General features: G+C 40.6%; 1 protein-coding gene across 6 annotated transcripts in view; it reads left to right on the top strand.

Moving 5' to 3' along the window:
• The first annotated feature begins 447 nt into the window (after positions 1 to 447).
• Positions 448 to 20,972, top strand: part of RAB30 (RAB30, member RAS oncogene family) — a 74,006-nt gene continuing 53,481 nt past the window's right edge. For 3 of the 6 annotated variants that reach the window (XM_047692948.1, XM_047692947.1, XM_047692945.1), the window contains exon 1: positions 448 to 660. The gene's annotated coding sequence lies outside the window, so the exon portion shown is untranslated. Of the gene's footprint in view, positions 661 to 1,343; positions 1,381 to 19,879; positions 19,902 to 20,972 lie in introns of those variants that run through there. The other 3 variants (XM_047692949.1, XM_047692950.1, XM_047692952.1) reach the window with 2 other exon arrangements.

Genomic DNA, 20,972 nt, shown 5'->3' on the forward strand with positions numbered 1-20,972 from the left:
GGTGCCTATACAACTTGATGGACCTTAAGGCCGAGGCCCAGTGGGCCTCTTGATACTGCCTCCAGCCGGACCCACCCTACAATTTGTCCCCAGTTGCCGCGTCCGCTCCCGGGTCCCCAGGTTTGGGCCCTAGGCTCTCCAACCCGTTTATGCTCCACCTCACCGTCCCCACCGCACCACCATTCGGCTCGCGCGCTGCCTAAAACCTCTGCCAGGCTCCGCGGACTGTTCCCGGTACTCCTAACATGGCGGCCGAGACCCCTTCGCTTCTTTGGTCCACTCTGGGCGCGTCCGATCTTGGCGCATTTTGGGCATTGTAGTTCCCGCGGTAGCCTGGGTGTCCCACCAGGCCTTTAGAAGACTACGATTCCCAGAATGCACCGCTCCTGAGCATGGCTATTGGGGCCTTTCGGACAGAGGGATGATGTCATTGCAAAAACCCCACTGCATTCATTGTGCTACGGTCTATCCACCCCCCTGCTGCTGCTGGGCTTGCGATTGCCGCTTGCTCCAGCTGAGCTAAGAGTAACAGCAGCACCAGGGCAGGGACTGACTCCAGCCCTTGGACTTAGGACATCGCAACACGTTCACTTGCCTGCGTGACTCATTCGCACATCATTTCTGTTTATGCCTGGGGTGGGGAGAAATATCCCAAACCAGGTGAGTTGAAGTGATTTATTCAAATGGTTCTACCAAGTTATTCCTCCCGCTTAATTCTCAAGGCTTTCTTTTGGGGCGATGGGGGCGGGAGGACTGGAGAGGTGTTCGAAAGTGCTGCTAAGTGAAAAAGCTCTGTGCAATTTGGGTCACTGCAAAGAACAACTCTAGCAACCTTCCCCCGCGGGAGGACCGATTGCTGCCGATTCCCTAGTCGCAACTCCCCTCAACCTTTTTGAGGATTAGAGAGGGGGGCTGGGCTGGGAAAGATGTTGGGAAGCGCTCTTGGAAAATCAGAAAAAGGCAGAGGTGGGGGACTGCAGTCCTGTCATATACGGCCCCGAGTGCTGAGGTTTGAGTGGGAAGGGGTGATGCGTGGGGAGAAATGGAGACAGTGATTTAATGTGATTGCACTACTTTAGAACATTCCTGTGTCGCTTGGGCAAGCACACGCTATTTATTTTTAAGATGAGCGTGCTTCTGAGTAGGTTAAGTTTTGTGGGGCTCTATTTTATGTGTGTGTGTGTCTGTGTCATTTGTCTCGCCTTTTCTGCTGATTTGAGGTGACAGTGTCCTTTACTGGTGCACTCCCTGCTAGTCAGAAACATTTCACGTGTCTGGGGAAGCTTCTCTTAGGCTGCTGGAAGGAGCATTTTTGTTAAGTGTTTTTCTTCTTCCCACTGCAGGATTGTTTGGAAGTGGAGCCGACAGATTTGTGCTCGTGTGACTGTTTTAAATGATGTTGCAGTAGGCTCCTTGCCACTGACAATGGTACCATAATGAGCTGCCTTTTCGTGAGGCACAATCACTAGTCACAACTAACGGTTTGGAGAACGGATTAGGGAAACCCTGGTTCGTTTTCCCGCATTAGGGAAAGGAAAAGTTAGAAGCACTGTTAACCTTCATTTGCCGTTACGGAAAGGTACCCGAAAGGTATCTTCTGAAGGAAGAATGATCCTGGCTAGGGAAACCAAGGAGCATAGAAGTGGGGGGTTTTTGGTTTTGTTTTGGGGGGTTTTGTTTTTAAGCGAACTGACACATTTAATAGGACAGAAAGCATTCTGGCTTGTGTGATTTTGGCTCTTGTAAGAGTTATTAGGATGATTAGTGCAATAAATGTTACTTTGGGATAAACAGCTGGCTAACTCCAGAACAGATGGGGCCAGTCTTAGCCGAGAGATCTACAACCTTGGAAATGAATGGACTTGGGGTCAACCACACCCCCTCCTGGAATGTCAAAAGAAGGAGAAATGCCAAAGCATTTTATGCTTAACTCTAAAATGCCAAACCTCTTTATAGCCAGGTCAGAAATTGGGTGAAAGTCATGCCTGGTTGCCTTCGGCTGCTGAACACATTTTTTTCATTTTCAGTTCAGACCCTTAGGTCTCCAAAGTTGCAGCTGGGTGATGCTTCGTTAAATGCTGCTTGTTACTGAATGCAAAGGACAGTCCATTGTATGGGCTTTGTAGTAGAGTGATTTATTGAGATGCAATGAGCAGCTTTGGGATTTGGGAAAAGACTGCCTGGCTTTGCTTCTTTCTACTTCTCTGATGCTTACTGTCAATTCTCCTGGGCACCTTACCGTTTTTGCCTGTACCTTCCCTGCCCCACCCCTCCATGTCTGTTGAAGTTCTTTCAGTTTCTTTCCCTGTTTCTCCATTTACAATTCTCACTTTTCCTCTGCGTTTCAAAATTTCCCTCTTCTCACCAATATGTCAAGTCACTCTAAGTCTTTTTCCAATCTCTGAATACCTTCCCCACCCCTTCTCTACCTCACCCAGAAACTCCAGGGTAAAGGTGGACTGTGTGAGTGTTTACTTCAGAGAGTCCTCTTAGAAACTTTGACTTTTTTTTTTCCTTTTTCTTGCAGTGGGTGCTAGGCAGGGTGAGCAGCTACGAGCCTGACCCTTTGGCCTGCTTTGTCCTTTCTGTAACAGACATAATTTGGCCTCAGCAGCTTGTGGGCAATGCAGTGTTGCAGTTGAGCCCATGTCACTGTAGTTTGCATTGGTACCTGTATTAAGAATGGAAATAAGTTGGGGCGCCTGGGTGGCTCAGTGGGTTAAAGCCTCTGCCTTCGGCTCAGGTCATGATCCCAAGGTCCTGGGATCAAGCCCACATCGGACTCTTTGCTCAGTAGGGAGCCTGCTTCCCCTCCTCTCTCTCTGCCTGACTCTCTGCCTACTTGTGATCTCTGTCAATTAAATAAATAAAATCTTTAAAAAAAAAAAAGAATGGAAATAAGTCAAGCAGAGAGAGTCAATTATCATATGGTTGCGCTTATTTGTGGAGCATAAGGAATAACATGGAGGACATGGGGAGATGGAGAGGAGAAGGGAGTTGGGGGAAATCAGAGGGGGAGACAAACCATGAGAGACTGTGGACTCTAAGAAACAAACTGAGGGGTTTGGGGGGGTGGGAGGTTGGGTGAGCCTAGTGATGGGTATTATGGAGGGCACATATTGAGTGGAGCACTGGGTGTGGTGCATACACAATGAACTCTGGAACACTGAAAAGAAATTTAAAAAATAAATAAAAATTTTTAAAAATGCTTTAAAAAAAAAAAAAAAAAAGCCTGCCAGTGCGTTAGCAATGTTTTAAAATGCTTTTTATGAGGGGTACCTGGCTGGCTCAGGAGAAAGAGCATGTGATTCTTGATCTTGGGGTTGTGAGTTTGAGCCCCATGTTGGGTGTATAGAGATTACTTAAATATGTAAAAACTCAAAAAAAGCAAGTGCTTTTACATGAACTGTTCTCTTAATTCCTAAAGAAAAAGAAGACTTTGAAGGGCTTCTTTCTCATTTAATACTTTTTCTTTCCCTGATTCCTGCTCCAGTAGGTGGTGGGAAGGCCATCTTTTCTGTTGATTGCTGAGGAGCAATCCAGGTGGCCAAACTGCCCATTTGCTTTTTTTGAAGACACTTGGAGTGGCAACAGTTTTCCCTCCTGTGATGTCTTCTTTGTGGCTGAAAAAAATTTTATTTGTTCTCTAGAGGAGAAAGGTGTGGTGGTGGTTATGTTTAACTCATTTAATGCTTTTCCAGGCATAGAGAGTCTAACTGTTTTTGGTATGGAGGCAACTACTGTGACAGACAGATTGAGAAGTTGTCTTCCGAAGCCTCTCTCTCACCGCCTTCTCATTCCCATTTTTCTTATTCTAAAATGCTCCGTCCCCTACCCAAGCTGTTTAGTGTTTTGTGGGGACAAATGAGCTGAATGATGGGTTAGATTTGTCCCCATCACTATGTCTGTGACCTTGAATAAATATGCATTTCTTTTCTGCCTCTGTTTACATATTTGCAAATGGATAATGATCCTTGCCTCTTGGTTTAATTGTTCTCATGGCATAACCTGATACAGTTTGCTCCCAGCCCATAAACTTGATGACAAATATTAATTGAGCAGCTGGTGTGTTTTAAGAACTATGGATACATCAGTTGGAAGAGAAGCTTCCCAGGGTGACTGGGTGACTCAGTCGGTTAAATGCCTGACTCTTGATGTTGGCTCAGGTCATGATCTCAGGGTTGTGAGATGGATCTGCCCTCCGTGTGGAGCCTGCTTGATATTCTTTCTCCTTCTCCCACTGCCTCTCTCCTTGCTTGTTCATGCACGTGTGTACTCTAAATAAATAAATAAATAAATAAAATCTTAGAAAAAAGAGGAGAAAGAAAGAGAAGCTTTCCCAGCCCTCATGGAGTTTCTATTCTAATAGAGAGACAATCATTGGACAAGTAATCATAGTGTGATGAATGTTACTATCAAAAGGGGATGTACTATATGGGGGAATAGGACTGTCTCACTGGTGCTTTCACCTTGTCTTGGGAAATCAAGAAAGGTTTCCTGTGGGAGGTGGCACTTCAAGAAACTTGAAGAGTGAGTGGAAGTAATTCAGGTTGGGAATGAGAGGTGCTTGCAGGGAGACAAAGAGGATTTCTGACAAGGGAAACTGCATGTTCAAAGTGCAAAGGGAAGAGTAGTAAATTGAAGATTTGAAAGGAAGTTAGTCAATATATGGGAGCAGAGCTGGGGGAGAGAGACCAGACTGGGCTGGAGAGGTGAGCAGAGTCTAGAGAGTGGGCAGGTTTCTGAGCCTCATGTGAATTTTGGTCTTTATCCTAAGAGCAATAAGAACCTAATAAAGAGCTTTGAATAGTTAGGTGAATTATTTATGTAGAATGATATGAAAAACATCATCTTGGCTGTTAAGTGAGGAAGAGATTGGAGGAGAGGATTGGCCAAAGGCAATATGTGGAGGACAAGTAGCAAGTAATTCTTGTAGTCTATGTGAGGAATAATGGTGGCTTGGATCTAGGGTGGTGGCAGAGGGCTTGGAGAGAAGGAAAGAGATTAGAGAGATGCAAAACTTGAAGAATATAATTGATAAGATTACTGATTGATTGGATGTGGGGATAGGGAGAAGGGGGAGTAAAGATGACTTGAGTCTTTCCTTGAGCAACTGGGAATGCAAAAGAGAACACTGGAGAAGAGACCAGATTTTTGTTTGTTTGTTTAAGAAGGAGGGACTTTTAGCCATGTTCAGTTTGAAATTCCAGACAGACATCTTATACAACTTATATGGAGTATGGGGCACCTAGGTGGCTCAGTCAGTTAAGTGTCTGCCTTCTGCTCAGGTCATGATCCCAGGGCCCTGGGATCAAGTCCCACATTGAGCTCCCTGCTCATTGGAGAGCCTGCTACTCCCCCGGGTGTGCTCGCTCTCTCTCTCTGACAAATAAATAAATAAAATCTTAAAAAAAAAAAAAAAGTCCCATTAGGGACTCCGAATATTTGTTGATTGAATATATTAACTTAAGTCACTGAGTGTCCATTCAAAGGAAGTATCAATGCACTGGAAGAGGGTATTTAGTAATGCAAGTGTCAAATGTGAAACGCTTTTAACAAATTCATTAAAATGTATTCCTGAGACCTGCACTGCACCCTTTGAGGTGTTATATAGATGACTTGTAGGGAAATTCAGAAATACTTCAGATCTGGTTTCTCTTTGGGCTGAACTTCCTTTATTTAAGTTAGTTTCTCAAAAAATTATTTTAAAATTGTATAGAGTTCCTTAAATCAATGGGTCTCACACTTTTGAATTGTATAGGTAAGCAAAATTCCAAAAAATAAGGTAAAATTGCCTGAGCTATTTTGACAATGGTTATTTTTCTATAGTAGAGATAGATTTTTTAAAAATGACCCTTTCACTTTTAGACAGTACTTTCAAAATTAACAATATATTGAGCTTTATGAAAATTCTCTACTTTGTCTTTATTTTTCTCATTTTGTTGCAGAATAGTAAAAAAAAAAAAGTGAACAAAATACCAGAATGTTATAATAATTTATGGAACCAATGCCCTATTTTCTTGGCTGTGGTGGAAATGTGGCCCATCTCCAAATAAGAACACTTCCAAGTATGGAAGGATTTTGTATAGACCATAGATAATTTATTTTCAGTTCCTTCTTTATAGTAATCCAATCTCTGAAAACTAGATGGGTCTCTTCAAGATGTATCTAAGGTCACAGTTCTTACTTGTTCCTGGAGGATCCTCATGAAGCCCCTCATCCCTGAGATTATATTTTAAAGTGTGTGTGTATGAGAGAGAGAGTTCACATTCACATACTTTTCTATCACTATATGTGTGTCCTTGGGCAAGTTATTTAACCTCTTTTAAACTTCAGTTTTTTTGCAAGATTGTTATGAGGTTTAAATGAGATAATATGTTTTAAGTGTCTGGTACTATGCCTGGTATAACTGATGCTCATAGTAACTGTTTTTAACATTATATTTATTTATTGTTTTAAATATTTTATTTACTGGTTGATCCTTGCTTAGCATCCATAGTGGTAACACAAAGAAAAAGATAACAGTATAACCAGACAACTGGAGGTAATGAGAAGTATATATCACTGATGTAGAATTCTTGCCAGAAATGTTTAACCTAAATCTAATCATGAGGAAATAATCAGGCAAAGCCAGATTGTGGGACATACTGTAAAACAGCTGGCCTGCGATCTTCTAAAATGTCAATGTCATGAAAGACAAACAAAACAAAATAAAGCAAAATATATTGGGGACCAATCTGGATTAAAGAAGACCGGAAGTATGACAACCAAATGCCACACATAACCCTTGATTGGATTCTGGACTTAAAAAAAAAAAAAAAAAAAGCTATAAGGGACATTTTGGGGACAAGTGGGGAAATTTGAATGGGAGTGGCATATTAGGTAATCAGTAACAATGTTAGTTTTTTTGGATGTGATAATGATTCCATCTGCTTAGCCTGACATGCTGTGGATATTGATGTCTAGATCAGTTGCCATTCCTGAATATCGTCATTAGGAATGTCACACCAAAGCTAGAAGACATCAAGGGCTGCTTCACAAGGTAGTGATTTTCTTGGTCCCTGCAGGTATTTAATTAGCCGACAGGCTATAATACCAATTACTGGGGATGTTGTAAGTGATTTTTAAATGTCCTTTCTAGGGGCGCCTGGGTGGCTCAGTGGGTTAAAGCCTCTGCCTTAGGCTCGGGTCATGATCCCAGGGTGCTGGGATCGAGCCCCACATCAGGCTCTCTGCTCTGCAGGGAGCCTGCTTCCTCCTCTCGCTCTCTGCCTGCCTCTCTGCCTACTTGTGATCTCTATCTATCAAATAAATAAATAAAATCTTTAAATGTCCTTTCTAGGGGTGCCTGTGTGGCTCAGTTGCTTAAGTGTTCGACTCTTGATTTCAGCTCAAGCTATATCTCAGGGTCCTGAGATCAAGCCCCACATTGGGCTCCGCACTCAGTGTAGAGATGCTCGCATTGTCTCTCAAATAAATTGGCCAACCCCTTTGGGTCCCTTCCCTCCTTGGGAGTTTTGGACTGTCAGTTTGCTGTAACTCAATAAACTTATTTTCTGCCCATCAAAAAAAAAAAATCAATCTTTTTAAAAAAGTGTCCTGTCTAAACACTATACTGTTATTCTTTAAGAATGCAAACTTCTAGAGCTGATACTCTTACCTTTGATATTACTAGAGGTAATAATACAGGTGGAGCACTAGCTGCTTCCAAAGTGAAGAGGAAAGGATGGCAAGAGGCACACAAATATTTATCTTAAATTTTTTTTGAGTCTAGACATAACATAGGATTAATCAAAATTTATTATAGAAACACACAATGAATTGGATAGTGGAAATTCCCCTTAATTCCACCTCACAAAAATAATCACTTTTCAGATTTTGATGTATGCTCCTGTCATTTTTCCTTCATACATATACTAATGATATTATCTATAATTCTGCTTGCTGTCTTGTAATATATTTTGAGCAGTTGTCCCACATATTTGCATGTCACTCTAACTTACCTATTTTCATGGCTGTTAGGCACCACTGCAATGAGCATTTGAGAACACATTCTTTTGTGATGAATTTGTGGGAATATTTCTGTAGGATACATTTCTGGGGGTAGAAATGCTGGATCAGAGGGCATCTCTTTAATTGTCCCCTGATTTAAATTCTTATCGATAGTCGTTGACAGTGCCATTTCTACATACCTTTGCCAAGTCCATTAGCCACTTGCGCTGAACTCTTAATAAAGGAAAAAAATTGTGATGGGTGAACAGAAAGTGGGCAAAAATGGAATCACAGAGTTCCTGCTAGTTTTTGTGAAGGGTATAATAAGGTTAGTATGTAAATAATACGGAAACCTCTGGAAGAAAGAAATAAAAATACATCATCTCTGCCTACAACACAATGTGATATTTAAAAAGTGAACTGAAACAATAAAGCAGCCAAGAGTTTTCCCCAGAAAATTCTGCAGAAAATTTTTATTTTTGAGTTATGGTTAGCTTCACTAAAATGTGGACAGCATCAACCTTGGGATGAAAATAACCCCCTCTGCTCACTTCCTCTCCATGTCAGTCACACCACCACACTAGAAAGGGGGAATTTAAGCTCCACTTTTTAAATATCTGAACTAGGTGGGTAAAAGGCCTGATGGTTCATCTTTCTGAATATTGATAGAAGCAGTCCCAGAGCAGATTTTGTCATTTTTCTCTAGAAAAGGTATGAATTTAGGACTGGCCATCAAGGACTCATTGTGCCTCAGTAGAGACCCTGGGGGAAAGACTATGAGAATCACAAGCTATGAATTACTTCTGTTCTTATGGGGCTGGGTGGAACCAACACAGATCTGAGCTCTGTGTTGTGTGGAAATTTATCTTTTCAAGTCTCAGTTTCTTCTTCTATAAAATGGGGGTTATTGTGAGACCAAAATGAGATGATGTGTGTGAAAGGACTTTGGCAAATTCATATATACATAAATGCTTGCTGTTGTTAAGGTGCTGCTGTGTCTGACTGGGCCACCTCATGTCACTCTTTCCTTTAATTCCATTGGCATTTGTATTCCAAAAGACTTTTTAAGTCATTCTATCTCCTAATGTCTCATTGTTACTTCTTCAATATCTGTGAACATAAACTAAATGTGAGATTCTGTGCTGGGTTTTCTGGTAAGTCAATAAAGATGAAACCATCAGGAGCCTTCCTTCTTCCCCACTTTTATTCTAGGAGACTAATATCTTTTAATGGGAGTCTTTAATAAAAGATGTTTTCCAAAGGTGTATTATGTATGCTGTTTTATAATCTCAAACTTAGGTGGTAGATTTTAGTTCCACTTTTTTCCATATAAATGAGGAAATAATTCTTAGTGAGGTTGAGTAACTTTTTTTTTTTTTCTTTTTAGTTACCTAGTTTAAAAAAAGGTTGCAGATGGCCCTAGGTAGGTATTCTGGAACCAAAACCAAAAGCATCTCTGGCTGCTTCCTATTTTTGCCCTGCCTTCTGATCAAAAGTGTAAGCTTCATGAAGGCAGGACTGGCTGGTGACATTTACTTTGATGGCTCATTTTACCTTCAGGCACACAGGGAGGAGCTTTCCTTCCATCTGTTGAGTTAGTTGAAGCCATGATATAAATTATTATAGCATCTAGCAGGTGCCAAATGGTTTACATGCTTTATTTGATTTTTTTCCCCAAATCATTTTGAAAAGTTTCAGATATGTAGAAAAATTGCAAAAATCTTACAGTGAACATTTCATATACCCTTCATCTAACTTAATTTGCTTTCTCTTACTGCATCTGTGCACACACACACATACACACGCACTTTTTCCCAAAAAATCACTTAAAAGTGAGTTGCAAACATTACAACACTTTATCTCTGCCCACTGGAGCATGTATCTCTGAAGAAATAGGAAGTTCTCCCATGTAACTGCAATATTGTTACATTGAAACATTGAAATTTTGAAGATTCCAAATCTGTTGCCTTGCTAAATTGAATTGGCCTGATTGTTTTTTCTTTATCAGACTCAGGTTAAACACTTGTAGGAATTCTGCATAGACAGCATTGCGTCCTTTTCTTTGTATCACATTAGGTGACACATAATGTCAGTTTGTAACATCATTGGTGATGTAAGATTTGGTCATTTGGATGAAGTGGTATTGCCTGATCTCTTCATTGTAAAGGTACTTATTTCTCTTTCTAATTAATACAATAGTCTGTGGGGTGATACTTTGAGATTGTTTGAATATCCTGTTCCTCCATAATTTTTATCCACTGGTTTTAACATCTCTTGATAATCATGGCCTAGGTCCGTTGGTATCTATGAAAGGATGATTTTCTAATTCTCTCTTTCTGTATGTTTTTTTTTTTTTTTAGATTTTATTTATTTATTTGACAAACAGAGATTACAAGTAGGAAAGAGAGGCAGGCAGGGAGAGAAAGGAGGAAGCAGGCTCTCTGCAGAGCAGAGAGCCCGATGCAGGGCTCAATCCCAGGACCCTGGGATCATGACCTGAGCTGAAAGCAGAGGCTTTAACCCGCTGAGCCACCCAGGCGCCCCTCTTTCTGTATGTATTACCAGGCGTTTTCTGATAGATCAGCTTTCAGTTTCTTCTCTTCCTCCTCCCCCTCTTCTTCCTGATCCCCCTTTCTTTAAGCATCATCTGGATTCCTGGATTATTTTTTACCCTCAAGGTATTATAATCCATTACCAACCTTCTGCCTGGTTCCTCAGGAATTTTGCCCACTTTACAAGTGAGGAAATTAAGACTCAGAAAATATAAGTAACTTTCTGAGAGTCACAGCTAGTTAGCAGAGGAGGCCAGACGCAGAGCCAATTTTGATTAACTCTGAGGTGGTTTCTGTTCTTTTTTGCCTTGAGGCAGTCCAGGTACAAAAGATTATGCGAGGAAATCAAGTTGGAAAGAACAAGCATTGCATTACCATTGCTTATAGCAAATGATTGGAAACAACCCTAAGCGTGTCAGGGGAAACAGGTTAAATAAATGGCTAAGTTCACACAAGGGAAAACTATTAAACCACACACAAGAATTGGGGTGTTCTTTAAGTACTGATATGGAAAGCTCTTAAAGGCTATATTAAATGAAAGAAGGAAGGTGCAGAAGAGTACATATTCTGTAAAAGAAGTGGGGATAAGAAAGTGCATTTGAATTTGCACAAAGAAACCCTGGAAGGATATAAAATAACAAAGTAGTTACTGGAACGGGGCTGTGAAAGTGAGTGGGGTGTGTGTTGTGAGATTTCTTAAGATTTACTATTTTATGAGGTTAACTTACGAGATAGCTTGATTGAGATATAATCCACACATCACAAAATTCACACATTTAAACTATACAATTCAGTGGTTTTTAGTATGTTCATAGAGTTGTGCATCACCACAATTTAGAACATTTCCATTATTCTAACAGGAAACCTTTTTTTACTCATTACCATTCATTTGTCATCTCCCCTGCTCCTGTGCCTTGCCTTCCCAAACTGCCCCAGGCAACCACTTTCTTGTCTTTACTTTCTGTCTCTTTAGATTTGCCTATTCTGGACATTTCATGTAAATGGCATCAGGTAATATGTGGTCTTTTGTGACTGGTTTCTTTCATCAGCATGATCTTTTCAAGGTTTATCTGTGTTGTAGTATGGATCAGTTCTAGTTTTATTACCAAATAATATTCCTTTGTATTGATATACCATACCAGCTGATGGACATTTGGGTTGTTTCCCTATTTTATTTTATTTTATTTTATTTTATAGAGGAGGGGAGAGGCAGAGGGAGAGGGAGAGGGAGAGAGAGAATCTTAAGTAGGCTTCACACCAAGCATGGAATCTGATGCAGGGCTTGATCTCACAACTCTGAGATCATGACCTGAACCAAAATCAAAAGTTGGATGCTTAACCAAGGGAGCCAGCCAGGCACCCCCTCAACTTAAAAAAAAAAAAAATTATTTAAGTAATCTCTACAACCAACATGGGGCTTAAGCTCAGGACCCCAAGATCAAGAGTCACATGCTCCTCTGAATGAGCCAGCCAGGTTCCGTGGCTTGTTCCTACTTTTTGACTGTTAGGAACAATGCTATCAACATGTACATATAAGGTTTTAAATGTCCATTTGTTTTTATTTAGTTTGCGTCTATACCAGGAGTGGGTCAAAAGCTAACTCTATGTGTGAACTTTTAAGAAACTGACAAATTGTTTTCCAAAGCAGCTGTTACCATTTTACATTCCTTCCAGCAGTATATGCGGGTTCTATTTCTCCACATCCTTGCCAACACTTGTTATTATTTCTTCTTCATTATGATCATCCTAGTAGGTGTGCCACATTGAGTTGTGACCCATGGGAATGTAATACCAATGTATTTCAAAATTAAAACAAAAAAATGTGGAAAGAAATGGCAGCTCAAGAAGAAAAGTTTCAGATGGCCAGCCAGAGGTCAGTTTGTAATGAGATGGCCTTAGGATAGGGATGATCTTAGGTTTTCCTTGTTCAGCCAGATGTGCTGATGCATATACATTTCCATCTTCTGCCTTTTAGTACCAGCTGACTTCTCCTCCAGTGCTCTCCCAGATTCATTGTCCCGAGAGGAGGCTTGGGTATAAAGTACTGCACTGCCCTCAGGCTTTCTAGCACTTTAGAAGCAGCTCTATGGACTCAGCAGCTAGGATGATGTCAGTTCTTAAGAGCAGAGAAGTATCAGGATTCTCTGGGCCATGATGTCCTCATACTCTTTCCCCAGTGCTCATGGTAAGGGCGTTAGAATGAGATGCTTTTAGCTATTGGTGACTGGTCTAGGAAGTAGTGGGATGCTTTTGAAGAATTTTGAAGCCTACAAAATGCAGTTTGAATTTGTGTTCTGGTGCGTTTAAGCTGTGTGACCTTAGACAACTCATAACTTCTCTGAGCCTCAGTTTTTTCATCAATAGTAGAGGAAACTACCTAGTCTAAATTATCTCTTCACAAGGTACTTAATAGTTAGAAAGCAGGCAAGAGTGACTTTACAGTGGAGAAACATGGCAGATACCACTTTTACTAGATGATTAAAGTTAATACAGTGTTGGGACAAATCATCATATGAGAAGGACACACCACTAGTGTGGCATTCCTGCCCAAAATGCATAGCTTGAATCTAATCACAAGGAAATATCAGATAAATATAAATTAAGAAACATTCTACAAGTCAATTGGACTGTATTTTTAAAAAAATGCCAAGGTCATGAAAGACAAAGACTGAAGAATAGTTCTAGATTAAAGGAGACTAAAGTCACATAGAAACTAAATACAATATATGATCCTGGATTGATTGGATCAGAGAAAAGTTTTTTTTTTCTTTCTCTCTCTCTTTTTTTTTTTTTTAAGATTCTATTTATTTATTTGTGAGAGAGAGAGAGCACAAGCACATGAGCAGGGGGTAGGGAACGAGGCAGAGGGAGAGGGAGAAGCGGATTCCCTGCTGAGCAGTGAGCCCTATGTAGGGCTCCATTCCAGGACCCTAAGATTATGACCTGAGCCAAAGGCAGCCACTTAACTGACTGAGCCACCCAGATGCCCCCCAAATTTTTTAATTTTGCCATAAAGGACATTATTTTGTTTAGTCAATTGGTGAAATTTGAATAAGGGCTGAGATTAGATTATATAAGTATTAAGATTTATTTTCTGATTTTGATCATCATATTGTGAAGATAGAAGAGTATGTCCTGAATTTTAGGGAGATACAATGTTTAGGAATAAAGTAATATCTATATCAGAAAGAATGGTAAAGCAAAGTGGTAAAAAATTAACATTTGGATAATCTGGGTGAAGGGTCATATGAATTATTAGTAGTTTTCTTAAAATTTTTTCCTTTTTTAGTTGAAGTCTGAAATTAATTAAAAATAAAGAGATAAGAAAGGAGGGAAGGAAGATGCCAGTACTTAGAGCATAGGGTTGCTGTGAGGATTAAACAAGGCCCTGTATGTCAAGGCTCAGTGTGGTGCTTGTTGCCTGGTAGCCTTCAAGTACATGGGGACATCCTGGGATGGGCAAGGCAGCTGGTAGCTCTTAGCTGTTATTGGGGAGCCAAACTAAAATTGACATGTGGCCTATGGTGACAATATTGTTCTGAATCCAAAATTGGGATTCATGGTCTGAGAAAGAATTTATTGATTTAATTGCAAAGTCTTACCAAAAAAGAAAGAAAGGAAGAAATATATATATATATATATATATATATATATATAGAGAGAGAGAGAGAGAGAGAGAGAGAGAAAATATTTGGTTACCCATTTAATACATTATGTCATTATAGTGTTAAATTTATCAGAAGTCATGATTATCTTAGGAAAGCTAGGGGTTATGGTCCCTTTAGGCTATTTTTGGGCCAATATTAGCATTTGGGCGGCTTCCTCTTCTTACCTTCTCTTTTTTTCCCTCTTCTCTCTTCCCCCAACTACACAATCAAGTTTCCGATTTTATCTGTGAGAGTCATTTGAATTAGCCATGTCAAATGTTAATTGTTTTGGCAGAGAAAAAGAATCTTGGATAAGCTTTTTCTTCTAAGACTCAAAAACTTACATTTCTAAGAGCTAACTTTGGAAGGAATGTTACTGGTCTGGAAAATTCGGATAGCAACCTCAAAAGGAATTCATGCCCTAGAGGAATTGGGAGTGGGATGGGGAGCTCAATTTCCTTTGAGACAAATTGAAATAAATAGTTCTTTCTGAAATAGTAATAGAGATCTATTTATTTCCTTCATCTTTTTACTAAAAGCTTCAAAACATGAATTATGATTAAGTTCAAAATAGATTTAGCCCAGGCACCAAAAAAACCCTTAACTAATCCTGATTAAAAAACATTTATAAAAACTTGTACAGGCTGCTTTGCTGAATGACATGATCCTTACTATAACGTTTAAGTTGGCCCCTTTGATGTGACAGAATTTCCAGCTCATGAGCTGCAATTGTATAGCTCAAGACTCCACATTAAGTGATACCAGTCCAGAGTCATTGTTCCTGCTGTGGTAGTGTCTTTCTGTGTTGACTGTTACCTGCTATAAATTGTCTGGTCTCAGAATTTTTCATGTTCTTTGCTTTTAAAGTTACCATGGCCAGGAAACTAAATGGCATGTTGGTATGTGCAAGCTTTTTTTTTTTTTTTTTTTTTAAGTAGTCTCTATGCCCATTGTGGGGCTCAAACTCATGATCCTGAGATCAAGAGTCACATCGTCTACTGACTGAGCCAACAGGTGCCACCAAGTTACTTTTATTATAAAACTTAATAATGATAATAATAATAGCAAACATTTTTTATGATGTGCCAAGTGGTGTGCTAACTGCTTTCCATAAGTTACAGCATTTAGTTGTGCCGAAACCACATGAGAGATCCAAAGCTCCGAGAGCTGAAGTAACATGCCTAAGATTATATGACTAGTTAGAAGCAGATCCAGAGCCAGAAATCAGAGCTGTCTGACTGCAGAGCTTGTGCTTTTCTGCTGTGTGGAATGCCATTTTGCAGATTGGTGTGGAAGATGATTACTTTTTCGCTTCATCTGTGGAGAAGAATACTGTCTTACTTACTTGATGGGTATTTATTGAGTGCCCATCACATGTTAGTCACCTACAAAAGATTGAAACCCAGACTTTGTCATTAAGAAGTTCACATTCGGGAAGCCTGGGTGGCTCAGTGGGTTAAGCCTCTGCCTTTGGCTCAGGTCATGATCTTAGGGTCCTGGGATTGAGCCCCATGTCCAGCTCCTTGCTCAGCGGGGAGCCTGCTTATCTCCTGCCTGCCATTCCCCCTGCTGTCCTTGCTCTGTTTGTCTCTCGCCCTCACTCTCTCTGTGTAAAATAAATAAACAAAATCTTTAAGAAAAAAGTTCAGGGGCACCTGGGTGGCTCAGTGGGTTAAAGCCTCTGCCTTCGGCTCAGGTCATGATCCCAGGGTCCTGGGATCGAGCCCCGCATCGGGCTCTCTGCTCAGCGGGGAGCCTGCTTCTCCCTCTCTCTCTCTGCCTGCCTCTCTGACTACTTGTGATCTCTGTCTGTCAAATAAATAAATAAAATCTTAAAAAAAAAAAGTTCACATTCAAGTAGAGGAGATAAAACAGGTTTCTCCCTATATGTGCATGTTCATAACAGAATTATTCACAATAGCCAAAGGGTAGAAGGAACCGAAATGTCCGTCGGCAGGTGCATGGATAAGTCAAATGTGGTATGTACATATATGGTAGTATATTACTCAGCCTTAAAAAGGAAGAAAATTCTAACACATGCTACAACATGGATGAATTTTGAGGACAATATGCTAAGAGAAATAAAGCAGACACAAATGGATGAATATTTTATGATTCCACTTATATGCGGTTCCTGGAATACTCAAACTTACAAAGACAGAAAGAATGGTGGTTGCCAGGGCTAGAGGGAGGGAGAAATTGGGGAGTTGTTATTTAATATGTATAGAGTTTCAGTTCTGAAAAATGAATAGTTTCTGAAGATTGGTTGCACAGCACTGTGGATATACTTAACACTACTGAACTGTACACTTAAAATGGTTGAGATTGTAAATTTTATATTATGTATATTTTATCACAATTTTAAAAATGCAGACAGATATCCCCCCCAACATTATGTGATGAAACATTAGTTAGTGCAACAAGAAGGACTGATGAAGTCACAGGACTTAGAGATTCTTTCTAGACAGGGTAGATCAGGTGAGGCAATGGAAGATGGGTCAGATTTATGTAGCAATGAGGAAGGTGGAAAGGGCAACCCAGGTGAAGGGAACAGTGAGCAAAGTTATAGAGACTTGGTCCTGCTTAAAGATCCAATTCTGGCAAGGAACAAATCTACAAATGGCTCTGTAATTATGGGTGTCCCAGCCACCTTCCATGTGGGCAGAGACTTAAATGCAAAGTCTAAACCAGGTCCATGAAGTTGTGGTATGCTGAACAAGGACTCATTCATGATTCATTCAGTCAACATATATTTAGCACACAGTGCCCATGCTATGCTAGTCACTTTATGTATGCTGGCAGATGTAATATTCCCAACAACTCTGAAGTTATTAATAGCCCCAATTAACAGATGTAGAAACTGTGACTCAGAGAGACGAGGTAACTTGCCCAAAGTCACATGACTGATAGGTAGTCGAAGCAAGACTTTGCCTGTGTAGCCCATGCTGTCTGTGTCCACTAAGCTACACTATCTCCTCTTGGGGTGAGTGTGAAGTGATGTCTGCCTTTGAACTCACAGTAGAAGTGGCATGTGACTGCTACCCCTTGTCATCTTCTTGCTGCTTTTGAAACTACCTTGACAGCTCTGAGCCTCTGCTTCCTTATCTGTGAAATGAAAACCTTGTATTGAACTAGATTATTTCTAAGCCTCCTCCCAGATCAAAAAACCCTATTTATTCATTCATTTTTATCTATCTATCCATCGATCCAACAACAATCTGGTATCTACTATATAATGGGTACAAGCTGGTGGGTGCTGGGACTGGTAATTGAGATTTGACAAAACACTGTTCTTGCCTGAAAGGAGACTGTGGGCCAGGGAAGGAGATGAAATGGATGGTTATTGTACAGTATGGCCATAGCACTGGTAAGGGTGTATACAGAAGGCTGGAGCATAGAGAAGGGGCATTTGTCCCTGCCTCGGATAAGAGGTTGTCAAGAGGAGAGGAAATCATCCCAAAGACCAGGAAGGTAGTGAGGAACACTTTAAGAATCTCATCCATCCTGTTGTTCCGGTGGTTATAAGCACAGTACATATTTATTACATTTAGTTAAGCTTTGTTGACTTTAAAGGTCCTTTTGATTTTAAGCCTTGTGGAAAGTTTAGTTGAATTTAACAGTTAAGTACAACCAAATATTGATATAGTTTGGATTCTCTTTCAGATTGGAGAAAGATTATAAAGTTGAAGAGAGACCTAGGAGTTAATTTTTTTTTTTTTTTTTTTAGGAGTTAATTTTTTTAAAAGGGAATTTAGGAAGCATGGGGTAGCCTCGTAAGAGACCCAAGGGCCCAGGGTTATTTGAGGTGTTCACAGCTAAAGTCATAGAGGATTTTATTTCAAAGAGGTGAGTGAAATGGCTAACATTGTATAACACATGTGATTCTTTCAAGACTACTAAGGACTGGTGAATTGCTAAGTATTAGAATGATTAAGTATTAGAACTCCAGTGCCAAGGAAATGAAATGAGGGTTGGGTGGGGGAAGTTAAAAGAGCTAACATTTATTGCACAGCTAATATGTAAAGGCATTGTGCTATGCCCTTTACGTTTATAATTTTGTTTTATTCTCCCCACAGTCTTATAAGGTAGGTGTTCTTCTCCTTCACAAATGTGGAAACTGAGGCTCAAGGAGGTTTGACTTGCTTGTCATAGCTAACAGGAGACAGCAGGGACTCAAGCCCAAGTTTGTTAAAATCAAGGCCTTTGCCTTTTCTACACAAGCTTCTTCAGGTTTCTGGTTTTTGTACTTCTTTTTTTTTGAAAGATTTTATTTATTTGACAGACAGAGATCACAGGTAGGCAGAGAGGCAGGCAGAGGGAGAGGAGGAAGCAGGCTCCCTGCTGAGCAATGGAGGGCTCGATCCCAGGACCCTGAGAATATGACCTGAGCCGAAAGCAGAGGCTTTAACCCTGAGCCACCCAGGCGCCCCTGGTTTTTGTACTTCTGGAAAAATAGCACCAGGGTACAGGGCTTCCCTCTCATCCTTGGAGTCTAGAAAGTAGTGATATTTAGGGTCAACCAGCTCTTAAAAATATCCAACATACCCAAGGACAGCTCCCCCAACTTTCTGTATCTTCCTTCTGAAGTGGTGGGTCACCAGCTCGAGATGAATGGCTCTTACTAAAATACTGATTCCCCCTCCCCACCCCTTTTTTGCCTTTCCCTGGTAATTTATGAATGGCAATTTGTCTCTTAGAAGTGGCTCATAAAAGTCATCTGAGAAAATGCTGTTTGAAGCCAGCTCAGTTTGTGTATTTAATCCCTTCTCCTTCCCCAACAAAGGGTCACTTCACATCATTTGCCCCAGATTCTGTCTTTGGGGTCCTGAGAGAGCTTGTTGCCAAGCTCTCAGAGGCCTCCAGCTCTGAGATTCTGACAGGATCACATAGAGGTCTCCACTATTAACCCCTTACATTTCTGGCTCCTTCTTTCTCTCTCAAAAGGTTTCCCCATGGGCATAAGCTATAGTGTCTTCTCAGGGAGTGTCTCCCCAGCTTATTTCGGAAGCAGGGCAGGCATTTGGCTCTGGGCCTTTACCCGCCTAGAAAGTTCCCACATGTGGCTGCACGAACAGCAAACTGTCCTCCAAATGGGTTGATGAATTATGGTAGTGGCTCTTTCTCTGCCCTGGTATTCCACAGTTTGGGCTATAGTGACATGGACAGAGGATGTGGTGTAAAGAGACTGGAGCTCAAGTCTTGGCTCAAGGCATAAATATTGGGGCTGTGAGAGTTGACCTGTTTGAGCCTGTGTTCTTAGCTCCAAATGAAGGACTGATGACAACCCTAGCTTCGTACTGTTGTTGTGAGAGGCAAATATCTCGATGTATAGTATTGATGTACTGTATAACAAGCCCATAGAATGTATAACAGATGTCAGTGCTTGTTGTTATAAAACAAATTTGGCTCAATGAGAGACATTTCTGGAAACTCTCTGGCCCCAGTTCCTGGCAAATCTTTTCATTGCTCAAGTAGGCATGCATGGTATCATTCTCATGTTTATTTTTGTAATCTTTTCATTTATAGTCATAAACACTCCTAGAAGCTTTGGTGATTCTTGAGTATTTATCTCTGAAAACTCTGGTCAGGGTTGTACGCTCATACCGGGAGCTAGTTGCTCCAGAGTAATTATTTGGATTATCAGAGCTGTATGTGGATCCATTTCCCAAGAAATCCTGGGACAGCAGAGCTGGTGTGTATGATAAATGAAGTTTGTCTTGCCTGCTAGGATTCGGATGGTTGAGAACTCCTAAGGGTATTTGAGAGTAGGTAAACCCCAAGGCAGGACTGTTATAACTTCTTGTATGTTTCTGGTAGTGAGATGAGAAGAGTGCCTTACTGTAAGTGGTTTGAGTTTAGAGCTAGAAGCCCTTGGAAACTGACAAGTCTTGTGTATTGTCATAAATTTGTTCGGATTATTACTCTGTTGTGAGAAATTTTCTAGGTATTCCTCAGACACTTGGGGATTGTTGCTTACTATATTCTTGCCATTTCAGATGGTTGTATTTCATTCTTCTTGGCTATGTTTCTCAGAGCTCTTTGAATTGGTAAATGAGGGGTGCCTGGGTGGCTCAGTGGGTTAAAGCCTCTGCCTTCGGCTCAGGTCATGATCCTGGGGTCTGAGATCGAGCCCCGAGTCAGGCTCTCTGCTCGGCAGGGAGCCTGCTTCCTCCTCTCTCTCTACCTGCCTCTCTGCCTACTTGTGATCTTTATCTGTCAAATAAATAAATAAAATCTTTAAAAAAAAAAAAGAAAGCACAAAACCAGAAACCCATCCTTTGAAATCCGCACAAGGTATATGCCCAGGGGTGATTTATGGGTACATGGAGAAGGAACATTAAAGGAATAATTGTTGGCTGTTTATTTTGGAAAAGTATGTGTACTGAGAGCAGAACCAGGGAGCTTTATTTTCTCTTTTACGTTCCTCCAAATTCCATTAGTGTTAATAGGATCATATATTCTAGACTTTACTTGGCTTGCTGCACTCATATGAATGTTTGAATTTCTTGTTTTGGTATTGTATACGAGCAGCAAAAGGGAAAGAGGAACAGAATGCTGAAAGCTAAATTATTCTATATACCTTATTTTGGATGGGATTTATTCTCTCGAGACCATTTAGATTATCTGATTAGATGATCTGTGTTTCTGATAGGTACATCTAGACAGCTTTATAACTTGTTTGTCTGAAGTGGTTTGTTCAGGGGATGGCTAAATGTGTTTTGTATTTGGTGGAACAAGGTGAGTCTTAATCCGAGTTATCTGAGCTTCGGGCCATCACAGG

The sequence above is a fragment of the Lutra lutra genome, chromosome 10, assembly GCF_902655055.1.
Source record: "Lutra lutra chromosome 10, mLutLut1.2, whole genome shotgun sequence".
Lineage (NCBI taxonomy): Eukaryota > Metazoa > Chordata > Mammalia > Carnivora > Mustelidae > Lutra > Lutra lutra.